The sequence below is a fragment of the Cetorhinus maximus genome, chromosome 21 (assembly GCF_964194155.1).
Source record: "Cetorhinus maximus chromosome 21, sCetMax3.hap1.1, whole genome shotgun sequence".
NCBI classification, from domain to species: domain Eukaryota; kingdom Metazoa; phylum Chordata; class Chondrichthyes; order Lamniformes; family Cetorhinidae; genus Cetorhinus; species Cetorhinus maximus.
This window is the reverse complement of record NC_135899.1, coordinates 57,670,450-57,686,358: the sequence shown is the minus strand read 5'-3', so window position 1 is coordinate 57,686,358 and position 15,909 is coordinate 57,670,450. Positions and strand designations below refer to the sequence as shown.

At 43.0% G+C, this 15,909-nt stretch overlaps 1 protein-coding gene and 1 non-coding gene across 3 annotated transcripts in view; one reads left to right on the top strand and one right to left on the bottom strand.

Annotated features, from left to right (window-relative positions):
• The window catches only part of LOC144695894 (angiopoietin-2-like), a 249,384-nt gene that overhangs the window by 168,425 nt on the left and 65,050 nt on the right, over nucleotides 1-15,909 (bottom strand). The window contains exon 1 of one of the 2 annotated variants that reach the window (XM_078566971.1): nucleotides 3,141-3,376. The exons of the other annotated variant lie outside the window; for it this stretch is intronic. The gene's annotated coding sequence lies outside the window, so the exon portion shown is untranslated. Of the gene's footprint in view, nucleotides 1-3,140; nucleotides 3,377-15,909 lie in introns of those variants that run through there. 2 annotated transcript variants of the gene reach the window in all.
• Nucleotides 10,291-10,395, top strand: LOC144696238 (U6 spliceosomal RNA). The gene has a single exon (XR_013580143.1). It is a non-coding gene; the product is annotated as a U6 spliceosomal RNA (small nuclear RNA).

The following is a 15,909-nucleotide window of genomic DNA, read 5'->3' as shown; positions in this document are numbered from 1 at the left end:
AATTAAAAATCTGTCTATCTCCTCCTTAAATCTATTCAGCATCCCGGCATCCACTGCACTCTGAGGTAGTGAATTCCACAGATTCATGACCCTTTGAGAAAAGTACTTCCTCCTCATCTCTGATTTTAACCTACCACCCCTTAGCCTAAGACTATGGCCTCTCAGTCTAGAATGCCCCAGAAGGGGAAACATCCGCTCCACGTCTACTTTGTCTATCCCCTTTAGCATCTTATATACCTCAATTAGAACTCCTCTCACCCTTCTAAACTCGAGCAAATATAGGCCTAAACTGCTCAATCTCTCCTCATAAGACAAGCCCCACATCTCTGGAATCAATCTAGAGAACCTCCTCTGAATCGTCTCCAGTGCAGCTATATCCTTCCTCAAGTAAGGGGACCAAAACTGTGGACAGTACTCCAGGTGCGGTCTCACCAATGTCTTGTACAGTTGCAACAACACTTCCCTATTTTTATACTCTATTCCTTTAGCAATAAATGTCAAAATTCCATTTGCCTTCATTATTACCTGCTGTACCTACATACTAGCTTTCAGCGATTCATGCACGATGACACCCAGATCCCTCTACACTGAAGCATTCTGAAGTTTTTTTCCATGTAAATAATAAGTCGCCTTTTTACTCTTCCAACCAAAATGGATAACCTCACCTTATTCACATTAAACTCCACCTGCCAAATTTTGGCCCATTCACCTAACCTGTCTATATCCATTTGTAAATTTCTTATTTTTTCATTGCAACTTACTTTCCCACCTATTTTGGTGTCATCTGCAAATTGAGCTATCGTACCTTCCATCCCTGAATCCAAGTCATTAATATAGATTGTAAATAGTTGGGGCCCAAGGACCGAACGCTGTGGCACCCCACTAGTTACAGCTTGCCATCCAGAAAAAGATCCATTTATCCCGAATCTCTGCTTTCTGTTGGTTAGCCAATCCTCTATCCAAGCTAATATATTGCCTCAAACTCCTTGTGATCTTATCTTGTGTATTAATCTTTTGTGCAGCACCTTATCAAAGGCCTTCTGGAAGTCCAGATATACTACGTCTACAGGATCCCCATTATCCACTTTGCTTGTCACATCTTCAAAGAATTCTAACAAATTAGTCAAACGTGATTTACTCTTCATAAAACCATGCTGATTCTGATGGATTGCATTTTGACTTTCCAAATGCCCCATTACTACTTCCTTAATAATGGATTCCAACAATTTCCCAACGACAGACGTTAAACTAACTGGTCTATAGTTTCCTACTTTCTGCCTCCCCCCCTTTTTGAATAAGGGCGTTATATTAGGGCATTTTTCTAATCCACTGGAACCTTTCCAGAATCCAGGGAATTTTGGAATATTATAGTAATGCATCCACTATCTCTGCTGCCACTTCCTTTAAGACCCTGGGATGTAGGCCATCAGGCCCTGGGGACTTGTCACCTTTTAATCGCAATAGTTTGCTCAGTACTTTTTCTCTAGTAATGGTGATTGTTCTAAGTTCCTCCTTCTCTATATCCTCTGCACTACCTGTTACTATTGGGGTGGTACTAGTGTCCTCCACTGTGAAAACTGAGGCAAAATATTCATTAAGCGTCTCTGCCATTTCTGCATTCCCCACTATTAACTCCCCAGTCTCGTCCTCCAAGGGACCAACGTTCACTTTAGCTACTCTCTTTCCTTTTATATACTTGTAGAAGCTTTTGCTATCAGTTTTTACATTTTGCACTAGTTTTCTTTCATAATTTATCCTTGCTCTTTTTATTATTTTTTTAGTAACCCTTTGTTGATCTTTAAAAGTTTCCCAATCTTCCAGCCTGCCACTGACACTGGTTTGGCCTCAGCTGGAGCATTGTATCCAGGTCTGGGTGCCACACTTTAGGAAGCATATGAAGATATTAGAGAGGGTGCAAAAATATTCAAGAGAATGGTTCCAGGGATGAGGAATTTCAGTTATGTGCATAGGTTGGCAAGTCTGGATGTGGTCTAGAGAAGTTTAAGAGGAGATTTAATAGCGAGTTCGAGATCATGAGGACTCTGGACAAAGTAGTTAGGGAAAATCTGTTCTCATTGGTGGAAGGGTGGAAAGTGGGATTAAAATGAGCGGCTAGTTTCTTTTTCACCTTTTTCTGGCCAGCACAGACATGATTGGCCTCTTTCAGCACTGTAAATTTTCTACGGTTCTAATGCTGATGAGCTGCCCTCACACAATAGTGTTCTTTAAGGAAGAAGGGTTAGAAACACTTACATCACACACTTCCAATAAAGATTTAAATGCATCTGCCTGACATCACACAAGGGGCGTGGATATTAGTTTAACTGAGGTTGACATCAAAAGAATGTGAATCTCACAGTGGGACACTATCACTGAGTAAGAGGAAGGCTAAACCTCGAAATAAGAAGACTCCAAAGTACAAAATCACAATGCCTTCAGTTGACAGGACAGGATCCCCATTATCCACTTTGCTTGTCACATCTTCAAAGAATTCTAACAAATTAGTCAAACATGATTTACTCTTCATAAAATCATGCTGACTCTGATGGATTGCATTTTGACTTTCCAAATGCCCCATTACTACTTCCTTAATAATGGATTCCAACAATTTCCCTCAGTCCTCAAAATTCAGTCCTCAAAAGTATTAACAAAAGTGCAATTGTTGCCGCCATTATGGACAGCAGGCTGGGCACTGTTGAAACCGCCCACCACCACACTTAGTTTCATTATGAGAAAATTCCACCCAAAGTGTAAAATAATTATATCCCTTTAAGCAATGAACTTGAACAGGCCAAGTCTCAGGATTGCCAATGCATTCAAATTACATCACCAGGGTGTAGAGTGGAATGGATTCTCAGCAGGAGTCATGTGAAAATCTCTGAGGGAAATAATATAAATAAATACACTATGACAGATGAGATTTGTACCTGCAGTATAGTCGTGTTCTGGTTCCAAAAATCGACATCACAAAATATAGCAGGTGCCCCTGCAGAGCATTCTAAAGTCAGCCCTTCTGATATGTAGCTGAATGATACTGAGTGAAAGCAATGTATAACAAGATCACATGAGGGGGGGCAATTTTAACCAAACCCACCAGGCGGGCAATTGACAGGATCAGATAAACAATGTTTTATACTCACCAAGTATTACAATTCTGCTGATCATTTCAGGAAATGTTGATCCACCTTGGATCAGAGGAACAGGAAACAATAACTGCTAGAAGTATGATAAATAGCTATTTGTGACTCTTATAGGTCACAGATATTTTGAAATGGTGCACCCGGGATGAAAGATTTCAGAAAATTGGAGGAAGCGAAGAAGGAAAGGAATTGCGGTCAAAGCAGATAATTATGACGTTCTCCTGAAAACAGGCTGTCCAGTGGATTTCGTTTTCAGTGACCACAGCAATGCCTCATCCAGCAGCACGATGCATGCTGTGCAGCACAGATAACAGTGCCGTTTGTTTAAGGCATGACAAGACAAACGCCATTTCCTAAAAATTAATGGAGAGCAGCTGTAGACCGCCTTAGAATTAAAGATCTAAGAAACAAATAGTAACTCCAGCAAATAACATCCCAGTCGTGTGTGCCACAGTATTCTTGAATAAATATTTTTTGCAAATTGACTGAAACAATTTAAACCAAAGTTTTCAAGGGAGTTTTCCAGAACAGTATCACAGCCTAAACACATACCCTGTTTTTAAATATGTGTATTTTCCCCACGCATTAACCTTTTTTTTGTCCTAGTCATTCTACTTGGGTACAAACTATCATATTATAAGAAGAGTAAGACGATTGGGACTTTATTGTAGCTATTAGCATCTTTGGGGTACAGATAACATAATTATTTTGGTCTTTAATAAAAAAAAAATGCATGAAGAAGAGGAGTGTAAACTGTACTCAAGACAAGAAGGAATGAGTGTAAGCTTTTCAAGTCTCGAAAGAGAGCAGTAATTGGAATATTTAATTGCTCACTACAACTGACTTTGAAAACTGTGAATGCTGTGCTGATTAGTCCTTTTAAAAAAGAGCTGTCTAGATACCGGTTAAGGCTGAGGTTGAGAATAGATTTAGGTAGCTAAATTCCCTATGGATTCAGTCCTGTTGGGACCATGGGAATGTCATCCATGCAATGCTAGCAGTCAGAGTGAGTAATGCATGATGCCAAATTGATGGTGCAGAGTTTTTACTAAATTACCTTTAGCGAAGATGGGGGAGGAAGAGTCAGGGGAAAACTTTTATAACACTTACTGTCTTCCTAGAAGTTTTATTGCATTCATTCATAGCCCTCAGGGGATTAAATAAGTTGAAGATATTTCATGTTACAGTAAATTGAACTGACTTTTGGAAAGCATGGCCTTCACGGACCAAACTGCTATTTTTTTTCATTTCATACTGACTTAAGTTATTGTCAGAGATTTTTGATTTCATCCCACAGTTCTCCTCAGATGCAGGGAGAAGAGATTTGGACAGTGGAGCCAATTTTCATTAACATTGGGAGTTGGGGCACCGATTGCCCTCTGTCCCTGTGCCCGTCCATGTCACTGGCAAAAGGCCCAAGCCACTTTGATGGTCAGTCCTCATCTGCCTGGTGAGCTGCGAGCTCCAAATTGGGATGAGGCGAGGTGAGTGGGGTGGGGGTCCAGCAAGAAATCAGGCGGATCCCCTGTGAAGCCAAACTAGAAATCTAACTTAAATCGACTGAGGCAATTACGTGAGTTTGAGGGCAGGGCTGAAATTGTGAGACTGATCGACTGTTTTGGTGAGCAGCCTGCTGAGGCCCCTTTAATGGCTGCTTGCTAAACCACTCTATCCCTAGTACCAATTGGCAGAGCTTGTACTGAAAATTGCATTGGGATCATTGCCTTCTCTATGTTAATGAGCTGGTCAGTTCAACATCTTTATTTTCCATGTGCCCACATCTCACCCCATTCCTGCCCAGTTCAAGCAATGAAAATTGTCCATGTGTGTTTTGATTTCTTCTTCCATGACATAGTCATATTATTTTACGATCCATTTTTAAAAAAAATGTATTTTTGCCCAATTGGGAGCCCAGGTAATTTGCTTCACCTTCACGGTTTTACAACACTCTTCATTCAAAGGCATTTTCAGAAAGAGACTGAACTCACATGGCAATTTTCACAGGGACTGAACAGTTCACATCTCACATTAATCACAATTACCAGCTATCACATGAGCGCTCACCAATCAGATAACAGAGCTGACAGTGCAAGAATATTGCTTCTTCCCAGTTCAGTCTGACATTCTGGGCTGCTTGTTCTCCACTTAACTCGCACAACATTTCAATTAACTTAAATAAGCTGCAAAAGGCAGTCAGTGTGATTGAAAGCTTTTAAATATATTTAAACGTCCTAAACACATCAGTACAGATAAATAGGAGCATACAATGAAGTTAAATTCAATTTTGAATTGGTCTAAATTTTTTACCCTAATACAAAAGCAAAATACTGCAGGTGCTGGAAATCTAAAATAAAAAAATGCTGGAAACATTCCGCAAGTCAGGCAGCATCGATGCAGAGAGAAACGGAGTTAACATTCCAGGAGTCATCTGAAATGTTAATGCTGTTTCTTTCCACAGATGCTGCCTGACCTGCTGAGTGTTTTTAGCTTTTTCTGTTTTTATTTAAAATTCTGCTCTGTTTAGAGTTACCTGTCACTTTACTGCCAAGAGCAAAGATGCCACTTCGGTCCCTATGATCCCTCTCAAAGTCTTTGTTAAAACACACCACAAGTACTGATGGCAGCAAACGCAGTTTTCTTACTGCCCATCGCGCATGTCATTTGCATTCCTCTTCTTTCTGGAGTTATTTTTGTATTACATACAATCTGAGATGATGGACAGGAAAAGTAGTTCAATTCTTTTCCATTTCGAGCTGGTTACGGAAAGGTACAAAGCTTCCAGCAGATTGTCCTACCCAATGCATTTCTGTCTCTCCCCTTTGTATCTTTTCAGTACTTTCTGGATTTCAGTGCGTGGGAAATCATTGGAAGGAAGGTAGATGACCTGTGTGCAATCCCTCTGTGACCCACCATACATCCAACTGGGTTAACCAGCAATCAAATATGGGAAACTTACCTGATTTCCCTACTGACCTGCTGGAGCTGGGGTCCAGACTGTCCAAAACCTATCCAAGTTTGTAGCACCTCTTCCCCTATCTTTTTCACACTTTAAACCAAACCAATATTGACTCGCTCTTATATCAGGATACTCTCTGAGCATTTTTGCTTACACGAGTTCCCAAGAAAATAACAGCACCACTGTGTCTTCACTATCCTTATTACACACAAATAGACAATCTAATTCACATAAAATAAGCAGGGGCAGAAATATTGTTTAGCTGCATTTCCTGGTTAAAAGCTGAAATGCTGCTTTCTGTTTGCAGAGATCCTGTAATTTTTTAAAAAATGAACATTGACAGTGATGTTATTAGTTCTATGCTTTACTCTCAGCTATTTCTGTCATTTTTCTCTTTCTGTTGCCATTACTCAGCTCTGCACAGCAGTGTCGCAGGCTAGGAGGAAAAACAACATTTTAGCGCATCAATCTCATCTCACCTCCTGCTGGTTCATCACGCACTGACAGATTAGCTTCTATTCCCAGCAGGCAGAGGAGAGTTCATGGGAAGTAGAGATCATGGCAAAAACTGGAAAGATAGGATTATAACCATGCAGTGAATTGAGCATAAACAGAATGATAACATTAAAAAAGAGAGATAAACTGAAGTGGCTTTATGCACAAGTGGTCTTTGTAGGAGAGCCCATGGGTAGTTTTATCACATATACCAGCTGTGTTCAGTGGGTAACATTCTCATCTCTGAGTCAGAAGGTTGTGGATATAAGTACCACTCTAAGGGCCTAAGCACAAAATTTAAGTTGATGTTACAGAGCAAGACCTCTCTGCCTCAGATGGATACAAAAGATGCCATGACAAAATTTTGAAGAAGAGCACACAAGGTCTGCTGCACAGGGATTTGATGGGGCAGCCTACAGGGCAATGGTGATGGTTGTGCACAACAAATTGCTTAAGCGCATGGGAAAACCTGCCTGAAAGCCTTTGTTCAAAGTAAAGGAGTTGGAGGCCTCCAGCAGCAACTTGGCACAGGACTTAATGCAAAGCTTGGAGCCCATCCTTTCCAGCACGGAAGTGCTGGCCATTCCCCCACACTGGATCATCCGAGCATGTTGGTGTGATTGCACGTCAATGTGTTTCACAACTGTACATAAGTACATGCGCCTGGCGAGCTGCACTTCACTTGGGACTTCAAGCTTTGTTTACCTACCTTGCTTCAGGCAGCACTCCCGCCAGACTTTGCAGGCAGCACCACGTCACTTTTAGAGGGCTCTGACAGACAGGTCTCTACTTACCAGACCAGCTGTAAGGCTTTTCAACGCCTGCAGGGTTAGGGCTTGTTTGGGGAAGGGGCAAAAGTGGCCGCAGGCCCCTGCGGAAAGGGTGTGTGTCTGGGCACATGTTGATCTGTGCAAGTGGCCTCAAGATGGTGAGGGCTGGGGAGACAGTCTCCAGAGGAGATGAGGCCAAATGGAGATGTGAGGGTGTGTGTGAGAGGGTGAGTGGTGATGTCCCTTGAGCTGGCAGTGAGTGAGATAATAGTGAATGTGTGATGGGCTTGTGAGTGTGAGTTTAGAGTGACGAGATGGTTGACTCACCCAGGTGGCACAGGTGAGATCATTCATCCTTTTTCTGCACCGGAGCACAGAGGAGGTCAACCATCCAGTGCAGGAAGCGGATGAACGCTCTCATCCGCTCCACCAGGGTAAGTCAACCACCTCATCACTCCCAACTCACATACTCACAAACTCATCACACATCCACACCAATATGCCCGGATGATCCAGTGTGCGGGGATGATTCTGGCAAGCAGGGCTAATAATGAGGGTGCTAGAGTGTTGAAATTAGGTTCCTGACATGCGGCAGTGTGAAAAGTGGTCTGCCATTGACTGGTGGAGCGGTCAGTTGCAAACTGTTCTCACGATGGCGTAAATCTGCTTTTTGGTCTTCTTGCCATATTGTCCACTCACTCTCGCCATGACGCCCGGTGCCAATGGGACCGGACAATTCTGCTCACAGTCGCAAAACATAAACCTCATAACTGTAACATGATTATGGCATGCTGAAACAATTTTTCAGCCGCCTGGAACACTCTGAAGAAACTCATACGGACTTGAAACATTAACTCTGTTTCTCTTTCCACAGATGCTGTCAGATCTGCTGAGTTTTTTCAGTATTTTCTGTTTTATTTCAGGCGCATCATGGTTTGGTCCACAAGTGTGCAAGAGGAGTTGTCCAGCATTTCCAAAGGACAACACCATTAACTCTCACACACATCCTCACATCTCCAACAAGCTCATATCCTCTGGAGCTCACGTCCTCATCCTGTCCATGGCTCCCCCCCAACCTCCTTCCCCCTCTGAACTCCTTCCTCCGCCCGACACCTTCCCCCTCCAAAATTCCCCCGCCCCCCTGACACCATCCCCTCCAAACTCTTTACCTGCTCTGTAGGTCTTCCCCCCTCCGAACTCCTTCCCATTTCCGAAGTCCTTTACACCTTCCTCCCCCCCTTACACCTAACTCCCCACTTGCTGCATTCTCCCGTTACACCCTCCTCCCCCATACTCCCTTCTGCCCCTCCCAACCACAACCCCTGACACCTTAATTCCCCCACTCCCAACATTGCCCCCGATACCTCCATCCCCCCTCTCAACCTTTCCCCCCTCTGACACGTTCGTCACCCCCTCCCAACCTCAACCCCCACCAACACCTTTTCCCCGCTGCCAACCTCGCCCCCCCAACACTTCCATCCCCCCTTCCCAACCTCACCCCCCAGACACTTTTGTCACCTGCCCACCGCTCACCCCATCCTTAGCCACTCTGGTACGCTTTCTTCTCCCAGTCAATCCTAGAGCTTATTCTCCCACCCATCACCGCACCCCCCCACCCCCACCGGTTCGCCTTCCTCTCCCACTCACACTAGACCTTCCTCTCCCTGCCTCGCTGATCATCTGTAGCAGCCCACGGCCAAGACTGTGATGTTCTGAAGCAGTCCCAAAGAATCAACGGAGACCTCGCACCTTCTGTGAGCTGCTTCGCGGTGGAGCCATGCCCCTGAGAATCCACCCAGTATGTGATACACATGTTCCTCCACAGTCCAGCAGTTGTAGGGCTCCAGCATCTTCTTCTCCGTGGATGTCCATAACCTGAGCAAGGCCCTAACGGTTAGTCCTGCCTTCTGCACATCATACTTGTCCAGATGTGTTCTGGGCCAGCACACTTTCCCTCTGGCAGAACAAAAATCTGGCATGTGGGGACAATTCCAGTAGGGCCTTACTTTGCCATTGCTGGGATGCAAGTTGGGCTCACACCACCTTCCAGCGGGATTTGCATTCTACCATGGCAGACAACATCAGATGATTCTGCTAGTTTTCATGCCAGTGTGAAACCAATTTCTGCCCGTCACACCAAATTGCCCCCCCCACCCCCCAGTCCACCATAATGCCCAATGCCAAGGGGGCCAGAAAATTCTGGCCTGTGAATCTCTAAAGTCTCAGAAAAGTGTTGAAAATATCAGGTTTTAAACAGTTGTGCTTTAAACTGTGCATTTTGTTCCAAGATGAAAGAGAGTTGAGCTCTCAAGGATAGCTAACTAGCATTTCTACCTAGATAAAAGGCCCATGTGATTCACCTTGCCATGGGAAAGGATGTAAAGGAAATCATTGTAAAGATCATGTTACAGCCTTTCCTAGAATATGACAGACATTGTTTTGAGTCTGCCTGGATTCAGGAGAGAGGGAGCAGCTGGAGGCCAGAAATGTCTATGGTTTGCCATATGGGAGTGCAATTGGAAACTCATGCTTGGACTGTAAAGATCAAAATGTGGAGAGTTAAATTGAGGCAGGAAGAGCGGCCTACCTTGAGCTAAAGGGAGAATCTCTCGAAAAAGAAAGCCTCACTGTGAAAGACAGTTCTAAGATTGCAAATTACCAAGTTTAGAAATGAAAAGGGCTGGAGTGCTGCTTTGGGTTGCATTTGAGTGCTTCAGTTGTAGTTTGGTGAGTGAATCAGTTTAAAGGGTTAATTTAATTTAAGGGTTAATTTCTATCTACAGTCTAGTCTTTCTTTAATTAAGCAACTAACTAAATTCGCTCTTTGGGTTGGAAGAAGGTGAGTTTTAGTCCAACTTTAAAACTGGGCTCATTTAGGCTCTGCTTGCAGCTAGTTAATTAGTTAACTGGCTTAAACAGGTTTTCAGAAGCTAGATTCAGGCAGCATAAAACTAAAATTGGAACGATACAGAGAAGATTAGCATGGCCCCTGCGCAAGGATAACACGCAAATTCGAGAAGCGTTCCATAAAAAATAAAAATAAATAAAAGCAAGCCAGCTACACTGCTCCCTTTGTCTGCACTGGAGTGCTGCTTTAGGCTGGTGGTTTCTCAGGGGAATGCAATGAGAGCCAAGTCTGTGGCACCATGAATGACTCAGCTGCCGGGGGCCGGGGGTCGGGGGTGGGGGGGGCAGAACAAGTGGGAAAGTGTTGGATCTTGTGGATCCTGGTTGCATGCTTGTTGTAAGTGGTGGCTGAGTTGGTACTATAGATACGGTTGATCAGCAGACACTACTTAGGTGGAAAAAGTATGTTTATTTACAAAGGTGCTCAGTAGCTACACTTGTGTACTTCAGGATAAAACCCTATCGCCATTCTACTGACTACTAATTAGAGGTAGCCTGTGCTTCTACTCTATTGGTTGCATAACATCCTCCTTAAAGGTATGCTACACATTACATAAAACCATAATTACCACATCCCTCCCCCTTTACTCATAATACTTTACATGTACAGGTACAATTTTCTCAAGGTACCAAATTACCTACTCATAAGTAATTTACAAATTCAGTATTTTGGGGGGTTTCCTTATGCATGCATAAGGAAACCCCCCAAAATCTCAGCTCTACAGTTTCAGAGGCTTTGTCAGGAACCTCCTTTTCTGGAGTTGCTTGAACATCAGATTCTTCGGCGGGCACCAGCAAATCTGTTTCCTCAACTCTTGCAGGTACAACAATCACTTCAGACATGTCTGTGCTGGGTTGAGTTCTCTCAACAGGTAACAGTGACCTGGTCGTGAACACTAGCGGAATCATTTCTTGGTGATTTGTTTCTCTCTTCCTTAGATGATCCACATGTTTCTGTATGATCTGGCCTTTCACCTTCATGTGGTAAGATAGAGGTCCAATCACTGCATTTATTTCACCTAGTAACCACTTTAGTCCATCTCCAAAGTTCTTCACATATACCGTCTCTCCCACAGTAAATGTTCTGCCAGGACTATGCCAGTCATGTCTAGTTTCCTGACTTCCCTGACTCCTTTCCACCTCTCCCACCCCAACCACACCTCTAAATTTGGCATGATTAAGCTCAATTTTGTTCTGAGATGGCATTTCATCAATAAATCCACAAATGTGACAGCTGTTGTTGTGAAGGTTGGCCCTATCATAGAAAAGAGAACGTGCTAGCTTGATTGCTAAGGAATCTCCAGTTAACATTTTCATGCCTGCCTTGAACATTTGAACTGCCCTTTTGGCCAGTCCATTTGAGGAAGGGTGGTATAGTGAAGGTTTTACATGAGTGATACTGTTGAGGCTGATAAACCATTGAAACTCAGCACTCGTAAATGTTGTGCTGTTATCAGAAATGACTACTTCTGGTAGTCCATTAATGGCAAAACTTTGATGTAACTTCTCAATTGTAGCAGAAGACATTGGTGGCTTCACCTCATATGTCCATCCATTTTGGGTGGGCATCAACAATGAGCAGAAACATTGAATATGTGGGAACTTTCATTGGAACAATGTGTAGTCAAACCTATGGCCTTCCTGGCCACACTCAAGGGTGTAATGGAGCTGTTGAAGGTAATTTTTGCAATTGCTGACACTGCACACAATTCTTCACTAAGCTCTCTCTTTTTCCATCCATCCCAGGCCACCATAGATAGCTGTGTGCTATGGTCTTCATTCAGGAAATTCCTGGATGTGTGCTGTGTAGTTCAAGTAACAATGGCTTTCTTCCCTTGGAGGAACAATCACTTGTGCTTCCCAGAATAAGATGCCATCCTGGCTGGCTATTTCATGTCTTCTGTTAAAAGTGCGGATTCATTTCATCAGTACATGCTCTTGTGACAAACCATGAAGCACTTGTTCTCGTACTTTGAATAAGACTACGTCTCGACTTGTCCAGTCTTTGACCTGCCTAGCACATACTGGTGATGAATCTAAGAAATTTAACAATAAGACGAGTTCTTGAGGAACTGGGACGTCCTCATTATTGCTTTGTAAAGGCAGACGACTAAGTGCATCGGTGTTTGCAATTTGATTTCCAAGCCTATGAACGAAAGTATACTCCTATGCTGCCAGGATCAATGCCTGTTGCTGTATTCTTGCTGAGGCTATGGGTGGTATAGCCTTGCCCTCGCTCAACAATCCTAACAATGGCTTGTGGTCTGAAACTATAGTAAAATGACAGCCGTGTACGTACTGGTGAAATTTCTTGACACCAAAGATGATTGACAGGCCTTCTTTTTCTATCTGCGAGTATCACTTTTTTGCTGTGGTGAGTGTTCTTGATACATATCCTATAGGCTGTTCCATACCTACGTCCATTTGATGGATGAGCACTGCTCCCACTCTGTAGGGAGATGCGTCACATGTCAGCACCAATTCTTTCCCCTGGGCATAACGGACGAGTGCAACAATTGTTTTACCTTTGAGAGCTTCTTTCTGGGGTGTCTCCAAGACCAACGTTGGTTTTTCTTGAGTAGATAATGCAGGGGTGCCAGTTCTCCACACAAATAAATTGGGTAACAACTGCCCATAATTGATCATGCCTAAGAATGATTTGAGCTCTGAGGTTTTTTTTGGTGCAGATGCCTCTCTTATGGATCTCACTTTTTCTTCAACCAGGTGGAGACCCTGTGAATCTATTTGGTGACCCAAAGAGATTACCCCCTTTCCTTGGAACATGCACTTTTATTTGTCTAAATACACTTCAGTTTGCAAGAAATGTTTTAAGACTTCTAAGTTTGCCAAATATTCTTTTTCAGTGAATCCTGTAACCAGAGCATCTAAATAAACTACAACATGGGCAGTCCCTGCAGTAAACTTTCCATTGTTCTCTAGAATATGACACAAACTGAGGAGACACCGAAAGGCAAACTAGTATATTGGTACAACTTTGGGCTTTAATTGTGACAAATCCCCAGGAGGCCTTCTCTAACTCTAATTATTGATAAGCATGACTCATATCAAGCTTCTTGTAGGCTGTTCCACCTGCCAGCTTGGCATACATGTATTTGATTTTTGGTATGGGGTGCCTGTCCAGCTTAGCCACTTTATTAACTGTCAGTTTGTAGTCTTCTCAAATTTGGATGTTTTGGTCCAGTTTAAGGACAGGGGCTATTGGCGCTGCCCATTCTGAGAATGGCACAGGTTGTATAATGCCCAGTTTCTCTATGTTCAGTTTGGTGTCAACCTTTTCCTGTAGTGCATAAGGTACTGGTCTTGCCTCCATGAACTGGGAGGTTGTCTATGGAACCTCATGGAGTTTTGTTTGCAGCCCCTGGATCTTCCCATGTTAGTCCTTGAAGACTGAGGTGTATTTTTGTAGTAGCTCTGGTAACCCACTTGCACTCAGCTGGAAAATTTCAGCCCATTCTAACTTAATCTCCTCTAGGCCAGGAGGCTTGGCCCCTCACCTGCTATTGCCATCAAGGATAGTTATACTGATTGGCTTCTGTAATGGACAGTAGCTGCTTATACCTTTGACTTGGATGCCTTCACCCATGTAAGTTTTTAATTTGGCATCAGTTTCTTCCAAATTTATGTTCACCATAATTCAGATATTTGAAGGTGTTCACCAATTACTGTAGTGGAAGCTCCTGTGTCCACTTCCATCCTAATGGGTCAGCCATTTACCTTCACTTACATATATTGGTTTTGTCTTTCCAGTCTTCAAATTAAATAAATTTCTGAATTTGTTGCTTCAGACTCTTATACATTGTAGATCTCACTGGGTTTTTTCTTTTGTTAGAACGGCTGCCTGATTCTTTGCTTGCACTTTCTGTGTCACCTTTGCTTGTCACCTTCAATGACCATAAAAACATTCAATTTCTTTAAACTGCCAATTGTTATAAGATTGCTTGTTTCCACCTCTGTGGCAATTATTCCTTGTTTTCGCTGCTAAGTCATTATTTTTCTGCTAGCGGTGGCTTTTTCCCACTTTAGACAGAGCCTTGCATTCTCAACTCAACATTGAGGACGGTGCCATTTTGCACTCCCTGTATGGCTATTGAATCCCATATTGTGCTTCCCATGACCAGTGCTATTTCTAGCATCTTCAAATCCAAATTTGTTTCAGACAATAATCTCTTAATTGTGTTTTCATTCACACTGCACACTAAACGATCTCTGAGCATGTCATTTAATGTCACAATGTTCTGTTAACTGTTTCAAACTTTCCACATAACAAACAACTGTCTCCTCTGAGGCTCAACTTCTTGAGTTAAACTTGAACCATTGCATTGCTACCGAGGGCTTTGGCTGATAATGACCCTTCGAGGTCAACCAATTCATCAAATCTTTCCCAATCTGGGGCACTAGGTACTGTCAAACTTCGAATCAAGCCATAGGGTTTATTCCCACATGTAGATAAAAGGATCGCTAGCCTCTTCTTTTCCCCTGTTTACTCGTTTTCTTGGAAAAAGAATGCAAGGTGTTCAATATACTGAGACCACGTCTGGATTAAAAGGATCAATTCTTCTGAACTGAAGCATTGAGGGGATTGCTTTGGTGATTTGGATAGAAATTCTACTTACAATTACTGATTTCTTTAAGTTATTTTATTCTTGATGCCAGTTTTCTTTATCCTTACCAGTTTGTTGGATCTCGTGGATTCTAGTTGTACACTTGTTGTAAGTAGTGGCTGAGTTGGCACTATAGATAGAGTTGATCAGCGGACACTTGTTAGGTGGAACAATTATATTTATTTACAAAGGTACTCAGCAGCTACACTTATGTGCTTTCACATCAAACCCTATCTCCATACTACTGACTACAGAAGTAGCCCATGCTACTCTATTGGTTATACAATCATTTGATCTTCCTTTATAACATCCTTCAAGGTATGCTGCACATTACACAAAACCATAATTACCACAGAGAGCAATAGTGATAGGGGATTCTATTGTAAGTGGAACAGGGACATTTCTGCAGCCGTAGACGTGACACCAGGATGGTATATTGCCTCCCTGGTGGTGGGGTCAAAGATGTCACTGAGCAGCTGCAGGCTATTCTGAGGGGGGAGGGTGAACATCCAGAGGTCATGGAACATGTTTTACCTAACAACATAGGTAAAAAGAGTGGATGAGGCCCTGCCAGCAGGATATAGGGAGCTAGGAAATAAATTAAAAAGCAGGACTTCAAAGGTAGTAATTTCAGGATTCCTCCCAATGCCATGTGCTAGTCAGATCAGGAATAGGAAATCAGACTGGATGAATGTGTGGCCGGAGAAATGATGTAGGAGGGAGGGATTTAGATTCTTGAGGCATTGGGATGGATTCTGGGGAAGATGGGACCTGTACAAGCTGGACGGGTTGCACCCCAACAGGACCAGGACTTGCAGGGGTATTTGCTAGTACTGTGGGGATGGTTAAAACTAGAGTGGAAAGGGGATGCGACACAAGACAGGGAAACAGATAGAAATGAAAGACAGAAAAGTAAAAATGGAAGACAGAGGAAATGGGGGCTAGCAGCAAATAGGGCCATAGTACAAAAGATGTGTAAAAAGGCATGTCTAAAGGCAATGTATCTGAATGCACAGAGC